The sequence below is a fragment of the Giraffa tippelskirchi genome, chromosome X (genome assembly GCF_054371585.1).
Source record: "Giraffa tippelskirchi isolate mGirTip1 chromosome X, T2T-mGirTip1v1.2.pri, whole genome shotgun sequence".
Lineage (NCBI taxonomy): Eukaryota > Metazoa > Chordata > Mammalia > Artiodactyla > Giraffidae > Giraffa > Giraffa tippelskirchi.
Window position 1 is genome coordinate 43883459 of NC_137289.1, and position 15989 is coordinate 43899447.

Below are 15989 nucleotides of genomic sequence, written 5' to 3' on the forward strand. Positions count from 1 at the left end.
TTTGTTTCCTTTGAGTCAGATCTGCAAAAACATTGCTAAGACTGATGTCAATGAGGTTACTACCTATTAAAATTTAATTGTTTTTCATGCTCATATTTTGCAAGTTTAATTTTTGAAATTTACCTCTCAGTACTACATTTGTCATTGATTATTCATTTCTGCTAGTTGGTTCTGACAGTCATATTTCTTTAAAAAATAATTATATTTATTTTGAATGATCATATGCTACATTTTCATGGAGAAAATTGATATATCCATTCCATAGATTTGTAAAATATTCTATGTAAAAAACAATGTATTTCATTAAATTTTATATTTTTTTAAAATAATTTATTTCTAAAGCAGTTAACTCTGAAATCGTTCTCTGTGTTAAGTTTTAGAATATTTCACATTAGCTAAAATATAATGCTTTTATGTTTGTGGTTCTGTTGCAGATAAATCATTAATATTACTCAGACGCTCTGGTAATTTTGGCCTATGAAAATGTTAATCAAAAGTATTTTTTAAAACAAATTATAAAGTACCAGGAAAATTTTCAGTATTTTCTGTACTTGTTTCTAGGTTCTTTTGATATTATTTGAAAATTAGTTGGTAAGATTTATATCAGTTGCTGTTTAGTTGCTAAGTCATGTCTGACACTTTGCAACCCCATGTACTATTATAGCCTGCCAGGTTCCTCTATCCATGGAATTTTCTAGGCGAAATTACTGAAGTGGGTTGCCATTTCCTTCTCCAGGGGATCTTTCCAAACCAGGATCAAACCCATGTCTCCTGTGTTGTCAGGCGAATTTTTTTACAACAGAACCACCGGGGACGCCCCATGCGTAGATCATTGATGGCTCCAATCTATATATTCACAGTCAAAAGTTTTTCATTATTTTATGTAAAATTCTCATGTAGTTATTAAGTCTCCAATTTTGTGAAAATAGAGAGTTAAGTAATAGTTAAAAGGAAGCCATTTCTGTTTTTTATTTTTTATTTATAATTTTTTAAATATAAATTTATTTATATTTATTGGAGGCTTATTAATTTACAATATTGTATTGGTTTTGCTATACATTGACATGAATCCACCACGGGTGTACATGTGTTCTCCATCCTGAACACCCCTCCCACCTCCCTCCCCATCCCATCCCTCTGGGTCATCCCAGTGCACCAGCCCTGAGCACGGTGCATCGAACCTGGACTGGCGATTTGTTTCACATGTGATACTATACATGTTTCAATGCCATTATCCCAAACCATCCCACCCTCGCCCTCTCCCATAGAGTCCAAAAGACGGTTCTATACATTTCTGTCTCTTTTATTGTCCCGCATACAGGGTTATCGTTACCAATCATTCTAAATTCCATATATATGCATTAGTATACTGTATTGGTGTTGTTCTTTCTGGCTTACTTCACTCTGTATAATAGGCTCCAGCTTCATCTGCCTCATTAGAACTGATTCAAATGTATTCTTTTTAATGGCTGAGTAATACTCCCTTGTGTATATGTACCACAGCATTCTTATCCATTCATTTGCTGATGGACATCTAGGTTGCTTCCATGTCCTGGCTATTATAAACAGTGCTGAGATGAACATTGGGGTACACATGTCTCTTTCAATTCTGGTTTCCTTGATGTGTATGCCCAGCAGTGGGATTGCTGGGTCATATGGCAGTTCTATTTCTGTTTTTTTAAGGAATCTCCACACTGTTCTCCATAATGGCTGTACTAGTTTTCATTCCCACCAACAGTGTAAGAGGGTTCCCTCTTCTCCACACTCTCTCCAGCATTTATTACTTGTAGACTTTTGGATAGCAGCCATTCTGACTGGCGTGAGATGGTACCTCATTGTGGTTTTGATCTGCATTTCTATAATAATGAGTGAAGTTGAGCATCTTTTCATGTGTTTGTTAGCCATCTGTATGTCTTCTTTGGAGAAATGTCTGTTCTTTGGCACATTTTTTGATTAGGTCATTTATTTTTCTGGAATTGAGCTGCAGGAGTTGCTTATTTTTGAGATTAATTCTTTGTCAGTTGTTTCTTTTGCTACTATTTTCTCCCATTCTGAAGGCTGTCTTTTCACCTTGCTTATAGTTTCCTTTGTTGTGCAGAAGCTTTTAATTTTAATTAGATCCCATTTGTTTATTTTGGCTTTTATTTCCAATACTCTGGGAGGTGGGTCATAGAGGATCCTGCTGTGATTTATGTCAGAGAGAGTTTTGCCTGTGTATTCCTCTGGGAGTTTTATACTTACTGGTTTTACGTTTAGATCTTTCCTCCATTTTGAGTTTATTTTTGTGTATGGTGTTAAAAGTGTTCTAGTTTAATTCTTTTACAAGTGATTGACCAGTTTTCCCAGCACCACTTGTTAGCGATTGTCTTTTCTCCATTGTATATTCTTGCCTCCTTTGTCGAAGATAAGGTGTCCATAGGTGCGTGGATGTATCACTGGGCTTTCTATTTTGTTCCATTGATCTATATTTCTGTCTTTGTGCCAGTACCATACTGTCTTGATGACTGTGGCTTTGTAGTAGAGCCTGAAGTCAGGCAGGTTGATTCCTCCAGTTCCATTCTTCTTTCTAAAGATTGCTTTGGCTCTTCGAGGTTTTTTGTATTTCCATACCAATTGTGAAATTATTTGTTCTAGTTCTGTGAAAAATACCGTTTGGTAGCTTGATAGGGATTGCATTGAATCTGTAGATTGCTTTGGGTAGTATACTCATTTTCGCTATATTGATTCTTCTGATCCATGAACATGGTATATTTCACCATCTATTTGTGTCCTCTTTGATTTCTTTCATCAGTGTTTTATAGTTTTCTATATATAGGTCTTTTGTTTCTTTAGGTAGATATATTCCTAAGTATTTTATTCTTTTCGTTGCAATGATGAATGGAACTGTTTCCTTAATTTCTCTTTCTGTTTTCTCATTGTTAGTGTATAGGAATGCAAGAGATTTCTGTGTGTTAATTTTATATCCTGCAACTTTGATGTATTCATTGATTAGCTCTAGTAATTTTCTGGTGGAGTCTTAAGGGTTTTCTATGTAGAGGATCATGTCATCTGCAAACACTGAGAGTTTTATTCCTTCTTTTCCAATCTGGATTCCTTTTATTTCTTTTTCTGCTCTGATTGCTGTGGCCAAAACTTCCAAAACTATGTTGAATAGTAGTGGTGAGAGTGGGCACCCTTGTCTTGTTCCTGACTTTAGGGGAAATGCTTTCAACTTTTCACCATTGAGGATAATGTTTGCTGTGGGTTTGTCATATATAGCTTTTATTATGTTGAGGTATGTTCTTTGTCGGAGAAGGCAATGGCACCCCACTCCAGTACTCTTGCCTGGAAAATCCCATGGATGGAGGAGCCTGGTAGGCTACAGTCCATGGGGTCGCCAAGAGTCGGACACGACTGAGCGACTTCACTTTCACTTTTCACTCATGCATTGGAGAAGGAAATGGCAACCCACTCCAGTATTCTTGCCTGGAGAATCTTAGGGACAGCGGAGTCTGGTGAGCTGCCGTCTATGGGGTCGCACAGATTCGGACACAACTGAAGCGACTTAGCATAGCATAGCATAGCATATGTTCTTTGTATGCCTGCTTTCTGGAGGGTTTTTTTTTTTTTTAATCCTAAATGGATGTTGAACTTTGTCAGAGGCTTTCTCTGCATCTATTGACATAATCATGAGGTTTCTATTTTTCAATTTGTTTATGTGGTGCATTACATTGATTTGCAGATATTGAAGAATCCTTGCATCCATGGGTTAAAGCCCACTTGCTCATGATGTATGATCTTTTTAATATGTTGTTGGATTCTGTCTGCTAGACTTTTGTTAAGGATTTTTACATCTGTTTATCAGTGATATTGGCCTGTAGTTTTGTTTTTTGTGGCATCTTAGTCAGCTTTTGATGTGAGGGTGATGGTGGCCTCATAGAATGAGTTTGGAAGTTTACCTTACTCTGCAGTTTTCTGGAAGAGTTTGAGTAGGATAGCTGTTAGCTCTTCTCTAAATTTTTGGTAGAATTCAGCTGTGAAGCTTTCCAATCCTGGACTTTTGTTTGCTGGAAGATTTCTGATTACAGTTTCAATTTCCGTGCTTGTGATGGGTCTGTTAAGATTTTCTATTTCTTCCTGGTTCAGTTTTGAAAAGTTGTACTTTTCTAACAATTTGTCCATTTCTTCCAAGTTGTCCATTTTATTTGCATATAATTGCTGTCAGTAGTCTCTTATGATCCTTTGTATTTCTGGGCTGTCTGTTGTGATTTCTCCATTTTCATTTCTAATTTTGTTGATTTGATTTTTCTCCCTTTGTTTTTTGATGAGTCTGGCTAACGGTTTGTCAATTTTCTTTATCTTCTCAAAGAACCAGCTTTTAGCTTTGTAGATTTTTGCTATAGTCCCTTGTTTCTTTTGCATTTATTTTTGCCCTAATTTTTAAGATTTCTTTCCTTCTATTAACCCTGGGGTTCTTCATTTTTTCCTTTTCTAGTTGCTTTAGGTGTAGAGTTACGTTATTTATTTGACTTTTTTCTTGTTTCTTGAGGTGAACCTGTATTGCTATAAACCTTCCCCTTAGCACTGCTTTTACAGTGTCCCATAAATTTTGGTTCACATCAGTCACTCAATCGTGTCTGACTCTTTGTGATGCCATGAACTGCCGCACGCCAGGCCTCCCTGTCCAAACCAACTCCCGGAGTGTACCCAAACCCATGTCCATCGAGTCGGTGATGCTATCTAGCCATCTCATCCTCTGTCCTCCACTTCTCCTCCTGCCCCCAATCCTTCCCAGCATTAGGGTCTTTTCCAATGAGTCAACCCTTCGCATGAGGTGGCCAAAGTATTGGAGTTTCAGCTTCAACATCAGTCCTTCCAATGAACACCCAGGACTGATCTCCTTTAGGATGGACTGGATGGATCTTCTTGCAGTCCAATGGAATCTCAAGAGTCTTCTCCAACACCACAGTTCAAAAGCATCAATTCTTCGGCGCTCAGCATTCTTCACCGTCCAACTCTCACATCCATGCATGACTACTGGGAAAACCATAGCCTTGACTAGACAGACCTTTGTTGGCAAAGTAATGTCTCTGCTTTTAAATATGCTATCTAGGTTGGTCATAACCTTCCTTCCAAGGAGTAAGCGTCTTTTAATTTCATGGCTGCAGTCACCATCAGCAGTGATTTTGGAGCCCCCAAAAATAAAGCGTGACACTGTTTCCACTGTTTGCCCATCTATTTCCCATGAAGTGATGGGACCAGATGCCATGGCTTAGTTTTCTGAATGTTGAGCTTTAAGCCAACTTTTTCACTCTCCTTTTTCACCTTCATCAAGAGGCTCTTTAGTTCTTCTTCGCTTTCTGCCATAAGGGTGGTGTCATCTGCATATCTGAGGTTATTGATATTTCTCCCGGCAATCTTGATTCCAGCTTGTGTTTCTTCCAGCCTAGCGTTTCTCATGATGTACTCTGCATATAAGTTAAATAAGCCGGGTGACAATATACAGCCTTGACGTACTCCTTTTCCTATTTGGAACCAGTCTGTTGTTCCATGTCCAGTTCTAACTGTTGCTTCCTGACCTGCATACAGGTTTCTCAAGAGGCAGGTCAGATGGTCTCATATTCCCATCTCTTTCAGAATTTTCCACAGTTTATTGTGATCCACACAGTCAAAGGCTTTGGCATAGTCAATAAAGCAGAAATAGATGTTTTTCTGGAACTCTCTTCCTTTTTCAATGATCCAGCCGATACTGGCAATTTGATCTCTGGTTCCTCTGTCTTTTCTAAAACCAGCTTGAACATCTGGAAGTTCACAGTTCACGTACGGCTGAAGCCTGGCTTGGAGAATTTTGAGCATTACTTTACTAGCATGTGAGATGAGTGCAATTGTGCGGTAGTTTGAGCATTCTTTGGCATTGCCTTTCTTTGGGATTGGAATGAAAACTGACCTTTTCCAGTCCTGTGGCCAGTGTTGAGTTTTCCAAATTTGCTGGCATATTGAGTGCAGCACTTTCACAGCATCATCTTTCAGGATTTGAATTAGCTCAAATGGAATTCCATCACTTCCACTAGCTTTGTTCATAGTTATGCATTCTAAAGCCCACTTGACTTCACATTCCAGGATGTCTGGCTCTAGGTGAGGGATCACACCATTGTGATTATCTGGGTCATGAAGATCTTTTTGTACAGTTCTTCTGTGTATTCTTGAAACCTCTTCTTAATATCTTCTGCTTCTGTTAGGTCCATACCATTTCTGTCCTTTATTGTGCCCATCTTTGCATGAAATGTTCCCTTGGTATCTCTAATTTTCTTGAAGAGATCTCTAGTCTTTCCCATTCTGTTGTTTTCTTCTATTTCTTTTTTTTTTATTTGTCCAAGGTAAACTTTATTTTCCAGTGACTTTATTTTTTTAAGAAAAATTAATTAAAAAAAATAAATTTATTTATTTTAGTTGGGGGCTAATTACTTTACAATATTGTCGTGGTTTTTGCCATACATCCTCTATTTCTTTGCAGTGATTGCTGAGGAAGGCTTTCTTATCTCTCTTTGTATTCTTTGGAACTCTGCATTCAGATGGGAATGTATTTCCTTTTCTCCTTTTCTTTTCACTTCTCTTCTTTTCACAGCTATTTATAAGGTCTCCTCAGACAGCCATTTTGCGTTTTTACATTTCTTTTCCATGGGGATGGTCTTGATCCCTGTCTCTTATACAATGTCACGAACCTCTGTCCATAGTTCATCAGGCAATCTGTCTATCAGATCTAGTCCCTTAAATCTATTTCTCACTTCCACTGTATAATCATAAGGGATTTGATTTAGGTCATACCTGAATAGTCTAGCAGTTTTCCCTACTTTCTTCAATTTCAGTCTGAATTTGGCAATAAGGAGTTCATGATCTGAGCCACAGTCCTCTCCCAGTCTTGTTTTTGCTGACTGTATAGAGTTTCTCCATCTTTGGCTGCAAAGAATATAATCAATCTGATTTCGGTGTTGACCATCTGGTGATGACCATGTGTAGAGTCTCGTCTTGTGTTGTTGGAAGAGGGTGTTTGCTATGACCAGTGCGTTCTCTTGGCAAAACTCTATTAGCCTTTGCCCTGCTTCATTCTGTACTCCAAGGCCAAATTTACCTGTTATGCCAGGTGTTTTCTGACTTCCTACTTTTGCATTCCAGTCCCCTATAATGCAAAGGACAACTTTTTTGGGTGTTAATTCTAAAAGGTCTTGTATGTCTTCATAGAAAAGTTCAAGTTCAGATTCTTTAGCGTTACTGGTCGGGACATAGACCTGGATTACCATGGTATTGAATGGTTTTCCTTGGAAACGAACAGAGATCATTCTGTCGTTTTTGAGATTGCATCCAAATACTGCATTTTGGACTCTTTGTTGACCCTGATGGCTACTCCATTTCTTCTAAGGGATTCTTGCCCACAGCAGTAGATATAATAGTCATCTGAGATAAATTCACTCGTTCCATTCTTTCTTAGTACGCTAATTCCTAAAATGTTGATGTTCACTCTTGCCATCTCCTGTTTGACCACTTCCAATTTGCCTTGATTCATGGACCTATCTTTCCAGGTTGCTATGCAATATTGCTCTTTACAGCATCAGACTTTGCTTCTATCACCAGTCACATCCACAACTGGGTATTGTTTTTGCTTTGGCTCCATCCTATCATTATTTCTGGAGTTATTTCTCCACTGATCTCCAGTAGCATGTTGGTTACCTACCGAACTGGGGAGTTCCTCTTTCAGTGTCCTATGTTTTTGCCTTTTCATACTGTTCATGGGGTTCTCAATGCATGAAGACTGAAGTGGCTTGCCATGCCCTTCTCCAGTGGACCACATTCCATCAGACCTCTCCACCATGACCCATCCATCTTGGGTGGCCCCACACAGCATGGCTTAGTTTCATTGATTTAGACAAGGTTGTGGTCCATGTGATCAGATTGGCTAGTTTTCTGTGATTACAGTTTCAGTGTGTCTGCCCTCTGATGCCCTCTCACAACACCTACTGTCTTACTTGGGTTTCTCTTACCTTGGACGTGGGTTATCTCTTCACAGCTGCTCCAGCAAAGTGCAGCCACTGCTCTTTACCTTGGACAAGGCATATCTACTCACAGCAGCCCCTCCTGACCTTGAATGTGGAGTAACTCCTCTCGGCCCTCCTGTGCCCACGCAGCCGCCACTCCTTGGATGGGGAGTTGTTGTGTTTTCATTTTCATTCGTTTCTATGCATATTTTGATTTCTTTTTTTGATTTCTTCTGTGATTTGTTGGTTATTCAGCAGTGTTTTTTTCAGCCTTCATACGTGGGAATTTTTAATAGTTTTTCTCCTGTAATTGACATCTAATCTTACTGCATTGTGGTCAGAAAAGCTGCTTGAGATGATTTCAGTTTTTTTGAATATATCAAGGAGGTAGAGGTGACCAGCAGGAGAAGAGGAGGAATCAAAAGGGGAGAGAGTAAGCTAGCCAGTTATCACTTCCCTATGTGCTCTCCACACTCTGGATCCCTCAAAGATGTTCACGGAGTTACACAGAGAAGAGAAGAAGGATTAAGGAGATCGAGGTGGCCAGGAGGATAAAATGGGGAATCAAAAAGAGAGAGACTGATCTAGCCAGTAATCAGTTCTCTAAGTGTTCTCCACAGCCTGAAACACACAAAGAGAGTTGGGTAGGGAAGAGAATGGGGAGGGAGGAGATTGAGGCAACCTGGTGGAGAAAAAGGAGAGTCTAAAGGAGGAGAGAGCAATACAGCCAGTAATCTCGCTCCCAAGTAAAAATGGGTACTGAAGATTGGGGTCTTAAAGATACAAAATTGATAACAAATACCAAAAAGCAAAGATTAAAAATCTAGAGTAGAGGTTAGATTCTCAAAAATACAATATTAAAGAAAAAAGCAAAGTCAAAAAAATTTTAAAATACATGTATATGACATTTGCTTAAAAAATAGTCTTTTTTTGCAAAGTAATAGTAGGTTATAAAAATGAAATTTAAAGGAGTAATAGAGGACTTAAATTTTTTTAAAAAATTAAAAAAAATGATAATAGTAAAAATATATCTAGGACTTTCTCTGGTGTTGTTGTGGACAGTGTGGGGTCAGTTCATTTTCAGATAGTTTCTTGATCCAGCTTAAACTTCTCAAGCTCTATAGCCCCTTCCTATGTAGTTGGTGCTAACTACAGGGTTTTAATCTATTGCACCTGTCACTTCCAAAGCAGTTCCCTCTATTTTAGCTTCTTTTGTTTGCTGGCCTCTTCAGTGTCTAATTTCCTCCCTGACACAAGGGGGCGGTAGAGGTCACTTTTTTAGGCTTACTTGTTCAGTCATGCTGTGGGGAGGCAGGAACAGTGCAAACAAATATCACTGGCATGTGCGGGGAGTGCTTGCAGTGTCTTGGCCACACTGGGTTTGTCCCCACTCACGGTGTGTGTGCTTTCCCAGTCTACACTGTTCAGGTTCTAGGTTGCTCTGCCGGGAACTGTCTGAGGCGGGCCCTGGGTTGCATGCACTTTCCGGGTCTAAGCCGCTCAGGCTCAGGTTCTTGGGTACTCCACAAAGGTGCAGACTTTGTTGGGCCTGCGTTTTGTGCCCTTCCCAGATCCGAGCAGCTCAGGTGACTAGGTACTTGGCAAGCTCAGTTGCCCCCAGTTGGGGGCTGTGACTTATCACCTCCCCCATCCCTGCCACTCGGTTTTCTGGGTGTACAATGGGTGCACCTTCTCAGGTGTGCCATGTGTCTCTTCTGGGGAGCTGATCTCTGGCTGCAACCCTCCCAGCGGATGTTGACTATCCAGAATCCCAAGAAGTCTTGGTTAGCAACAAAGCCTGCTTTCAGTTTGGTAGATGATGCCTCTCTGGGGCTGCGATTGCCCACTTCCAGCTCTGGCTGCCTTCGCCTGCCTGTCTCCAGTGGGGGATGGGCCGGTCCGCAGCCAGCTAGCTCTGCTCAGTCCTTTGTTCTGTGAGCTGGCCTGGCAGTGTTTTAGGTTGGTGCTTTTTGCGGGATAGCTATCCCACAATCTGGGTTGCTATCTCAAGCTAGTTCCCTCAGATTGCCCTCTGGGCATTCAGGCCCAGTCCTTACCCAAAGCAATGCAGCCCGCCGGTCTCTGTTCAGCCCCCCGCTTCCTAGTGGGGGATGTGCGCGTCTGGGCTGCTGCTCCGCTGGGAGTTGCTGTTAGGCACGTAATCTGTGAGTTTTAATTATTTATTTATTTTTCCTCCCAGTTATTTTGCCCTCTGAGATTCCAGGGCTCACCACAGATCCACCAGAGAGAGTGTTTCCTGGTGTTTGGAAACTTCTTTTTTAAGACTCCCTTCCCGGGCCGGATCCCCGTCCCTACCTCCTTTGTCTCTCTTTTTATCTTTTACATTTTGTCCTACCTCCTTTTGAAGACAATGGGCTACCTTTCTGTGTGCCTGATGTCCTCAGCCAGCATTCAGAAGTTGTTTTGTGGAATTTGCTCAGTGTTCAAATGTTCTTTCGATGAATTCATAGGGGAGAAAGTGGTGTCCCCGTCCTATTCCTCCACCATCTTAGGACCACGCCATTTCTGTTTTTTAAAGAGCATTTTTGAGAGGTGGAGAGAGAGAAGAGAGAAGAAGAAAGGACAATTTGGAGATATTTAGAAAATTGATAAATTGTAATCTTGGAGAGGTAAGGCTTTAAGAAATGGGATAAACTGTACTTTGTTCTGTATTTGTTGCAAAAAGATCAGTTTTTTTAAAAAGTAAAAATGTTATTATGGCTCTTCATCTTTCTTAAGGTTGGCATAGCAATTTGTGGGTTTTTATTACACTGTGTAAATTTTTATTACGTTTATTTACTTTCTCTAAAAATCAGCTGAAATTTTGGCTGAGATTACATTGAATTTAAATATTAACGTGGAGACAATTGATATATTTATAAGTCTTCCCATTCAAGGGCATGGAATTTATCTCTATTCAGCTCAACTGTTTCCTATTTTAGAGTTAATAATTTTCTCCATAGAGGTATTGGGCCTTCCTGATTAAGTTAATGCCTAAGATATTTTTTAATTTTGATACAATTGTGAATTGTATATTTTAAATTCTATTAATTGGTTTTTGCTGGCATGAGAAAATGCTATTGATTTTGTATCTGGAAGTCTTGCTTAACTCTTCATAGTTTTAATGATTTGCTAATTCTACACATTCTTCTATGCAAACGATCATATAATTTTCAAATAATGATAGTTTCAAGGTCTTCCTTCTAATCCCTAAACTTCTTTATATTTTATGTATTTTTTATAACATTGGCCAGGACCTGCAATACTATGTTAAACTGTGGTGATAGCTGGCTGCTTTGTACTCATTTTGGTTTTAATGGAAATATAGCTAATGTTATTCCATTAAGTATAATATTTCTATAAGTTTTTGAACATTTATCAAGTACCCAGCTTTCATGACTTTTAAACATAATCATAAATAGATGTTGAACCTTACCAAATATATTTCTGCATCAATTGTAATTTAATCCAATAGTCTGTTATACAAAGATTTATATTAACAGATTTTCTGATGTTGACTCAACTTTGTATTCATAGGATAAATATTTCTTTATAATGATTTTTTAAACCTCATATTTTATTTGGCTAGCCCTATGGTTATGTGCACCTGCTCTCATTACTGTAGTGTAATGCATATTTCAAGGAAATGCAGACTAGAGACAAAACTAAAACATACACCTCTACTTTTCCTAACCATTCCCCTCATTGCTGCCTCCAACTAACCTTTGCACCAGACTTCAGCCCCCTGTCACACCTTCACAGGGGGTTTTCAGGGATTTCTTAAAATTAGTTATTTGGGTCTATGTTTACCTGTATAGTTTCTTGAAAATTAATGGGAAAGTAATCTTGCTAGTTTTCCATCACTGACAGGACCTTTGGAAGTCTTGTTTAGGTATTTTGTATATGAACTACTATTAAACCAGAGTCCCCTCTTTTGTATTTGTACAGTTTAGTTTTTGAACCTTTATATTTCTTCTCAATACATTTTATCTTGTTAGTTGTCAGACCTTTCCAGAATATTTTTTGAGTTTTGATTCTGCAGTCCAAAATTTTATAATCACACCATTTATGTCTTCATCTGTCTTTATACATTGTGATGTTCAGCATTTTATGAATATGGTAGTCTGGTTGAGATCTTATTCACTATTGATAGCAATCAACACTGTGAGTGTAATTTGTCAACCAGTTATGAACCTACAAGAGTCACCTAGGTCAGTGCTTCTCAAACTTTAATGTGCACATAAATTACCTGGAAATCTTGTTAAAATGAACCGATCAAGTAGGTCTGGGGAAGACTCTGAGATTTTGCATTTATAACAAGCTTTTATGAGAGGTTGTTGCTGATGGTCTGTGGAACAGACTTTGAGTAGCAAGGACCTAGGCACAATTCTTAATCACAAATAAAGTAATCATGAGCAGCTTTGTAAATAACTTCCTCAGGAATAAGATACATTAAAAATAAGACTTTCCCAGACTTGCCTGCCAGGAAAAACCATAAAAAGAAATTAAATTTGCTCTATAAACTGCCACAGGAAGCTGCCTACTAATCTCTCTGTACATTGCCCAGGATCCTGAAAACACTGAAGATGCAATTTTTGGTAACAGTATTATTAGTAATGAGCCCTATATTGGACCAGCTTAGTTTCTGCCAAGTCTTCAACAAACTCAGACAGACTAACAAATTAGACCAAAATACTTTGAAATTCTCATTCACTTAATTCCATCTATTTACCTGCATGTTTCTAGGCTCCTGGTTATGATGAAAATGTGGAGGAATGCCTGATATACAGATATGATTGATTTAAAAATCATCTAGATAATGGTAAGTAGGTGTTTCTAAAGTTTCAGGGTGCCTGTAATTAGTTTCCACATATTTTAGACATGCCATGAAAAGCTACTTTTGCTTAGCTTAATTCATTTCAATCATTTATGAAAAATATTTATTAAGCAAAAATAGAAGAGTTAAAATTATGTCTGTAATATTGATACCAGTGCAATTCACATATTTTAATGAGATGTAGATGTTTAGAACAGTACTTCAAGATAGTCTGTTTCCTATGTTATTATAAGTGAAATAACATGAGAAACATCCACCTCCTTAAAAGTGCTTGATTATTTATATACTACAAAAATAAAATAAATATATTGCTGAAGACATTGCTGAGCTGATAATAAGGCACCATAGCTGCAGATCAGCCTGACATTTTCTGAAAAAATTCTGTTTTGACAGTTGCATGGGACTTGAGGATAGGAGATAAAATCTGAGATTTTTCAAAGTTGGCATTCCAAAAGAAGAATGTAACATGCAGCTTAAACTTCAAAAGGTTGTGTAATAAGGAATAAAATGAAACTTGCTTTGTTTGACTTTGACATTAAGTGGAAAAGAAAAAAAATCTCTCATAAGTATTTAAAACCTCAAATTAACCATCTCTAGCATGGGCTTGTAACTTATTGCACATTTTTTGTGTGTATATTTCTCTTTTTTTAAAATAAATTTACTTATTTTAGTTGAGGGCTAATTACTTTACAATATTGTAGTAGTTTTTGCCATACATTGACATTTCAAAAGCCTCACACATAGAGTTTAATTGAAGTGTACTCAGATTGGTAATGTTTCCAGGTAACTGAACAAAGCAAAAGAGTATCTCTTCTGGAGGAGTGAATCTTCAATGGCAAATTCTCAGAGTTCTATAGAATATAAACTCACAGTCAAATTTCAAAAATAAACCACAAGAAAACAAGGGTTCAGCAGAGATAATAGAAAATAGACTAAGAAGTGAAAAGACTTTAGATGTTGAAATTACTGAGAACAGAATATAAAAGATTTTTGAAACTGTTTGGAGATATTAAATGTGGAAATTGACAGTATGAACAAAGGACCAAAGACTATAAAAAAGACCAAGCAGATGTTTTTAAAACTATCAAAATGATCTATAAATAAAGTTATAATCACTAAATTTAAAAAATTCAGTGAACAGATTTTGGAGCACAGAGGTAGCTGAAGAGAGAATGAACCAGAAATTACCTGGAATTCATCAAAGTGAGGAAAAAAGAAATTTAGACATGGAAGATAAAAGGGGGAAGGTCTAATCTCTATAATGCGATTTCCAAAAGAAGAGGTGAAAGAAAATGGGTGAGAGGAATATTTGAATAGAAGAAAACTGAAATTTACCAAAATGGAATAAAAAATAACAATTCTTAAAGAGACCAACAAATCTCAAGCAAAATAAATAGATATCCAAACTTAGAAACAAATATAGAATGCCAGAGGAAAAGCAAAAGACACAGCACTAAGAGTGAAATGAGGTACAAACCATTAGTGATTACGCTGATTACTTATTTCTCTAAAACAACAATGAAAGCTAGAAGACAGTAGAATAATATCCTCAGTATCTATTAGAAAGTCATTATCAACCTAGAATTGTATAGTCAGACTGGTTTTTAAAAACTAGGACAAAATACTTATAAAGGAAATCAACCTTGAATGTTCACTGGAAGGACTGATGCTGAAGCTGAAGCTCCAATACTTTGGCCACCTGATGTGAAGAGCTGATTCATTGGAAAAGACCCTGATGCTGGGAAAGATTGAAGGCAGGAGGAGAAGGGGATTACAGAGGATGCGATGGTTGGATGTTATCACCAACTCAATGGACATGAGTTTGAGCAAATTCTGGGAGATGGTGAAGGACAGGAAAGTCTGCGTTCTGCAGTCCATGGGATCCCAAAGAGTCAGAAATGACTGAGTGACTCAACGACAGCAACAACTAAGATTGTTTACCACTCATAGAATCACATTAATGAAAAATTTAAAGGAAGCACTTTAGGCAGAGGGAAATGATGTAAGATCATCTGAGATTCAAGAACAAATGATAAATAAGAGTAAAGCTAAACATATGGGTAAATCAGAATAAACATTGACTCTATTAAATTATAACAGTGATGACTAAAAAGACTATATATGATAAAATACCAGATCATATTAAAATACCTTGAGAGGAAAGTGTAAGTTGAGTTAATGTTCTGTGATGCTTATCTTTTCAGGAGAAGGTAAGATTTTTTTTTAACTTTTGACTTTAAGCATGTATAAGAAAATACCTACAGTAACAACTAAAAGATTAAAGAAAAAATATTCTAAAATAAGAGGAGGAATGGTTTGAGAAAAAGAGTCAATCAAAGTAGAAAGATGATGAGAGAAGCACTTCCACATTGGTAGTGTATGGACCTCTGGAAATCAGTTCCTTCATAGAAGAAATGAGAACAGCAAAATTTGTCGAAATTAACTCTTTCACAACTCTGAAAATTTAACAAAGCCTTGTGACAATCCAAGGAGCATTTATTTAAGAGAAATGTCTGAATCTCAGTAAAATAGTAAGCATTATGAAATTTTGACTTGCCCTGTTTCCATTCTCCTTTCGTGAACTCTGGGGTAGCCTTGAAAACCAACAGTCTCAGGACCATGTGACCTATGAATAACTACAGCCTCACAGACCAAAAAAAAAAGGGACAGAATGGATTTGGAGCTCCCCAAAGAGCCTCATACCCAGAACATTTGACCTTTTGGTATTTCTCTAGGAAATCCTCATTATCAGAACTGGCTTTTGTTTGACCTGACTCTGGGCTTGCTTGATGAGGAAAGCCTATCCTTAGGACACTTTTCATTAAAAAAAAAAATAGAGGCAGTTGTTTAACATCGCAGTCTCTTCAGGGGGCATCAATAGATGGGACAAACAGGCAGCAGGCCAAAAACTTAGAAATCTGGGGAATGAAATGTCCATAGGGATCTTTCAAAAGTTCTGATGTATCCCTGGGGATCTAGATGGCCATGAACATGTGCGCATCTGAGCAAATACCCAAGAAAGAACTGAGAAGACCTAATCTCTTATCTGGCTGACCTTGAAGTTCTGCAAAAGCAGGAAATAAAGGCTAAGATGGGATTGTAAACTGCCAATATTGAAGGCATTTGTCAACAAACCTCCTACC

At 37.9% G+C, this 15989-nt stretch overlaps 1 protein-coding gene across 2 annotated transcripts in view; it reads left to right on the forward strand.

The window, feature by feature from the left end:
- The first annotated feature begins 9339 nt into the window (after positions 1-9339).
- Positions 9340-15989, forward strand: part of IL13RA2 (interleukin 13 receptor subunit alpha 2) — a 99514-nt gene continuing 92864 nt past the window's right edge. Inside the window, exons 1-2 of one of the 2 annotated variants that reach the window (XM_081567865.1) lie at positions 9340-10639; positions 12756-12831. The gene's annotated coding sequence lies outside the window, so the exon portion shown is untranslated. The remainder of the gene's footprint in view (positions 10640-12755; positions 12832-15989) is intronic. The other variant, XM_081567866.1, reaches the window with a different exon arrangement.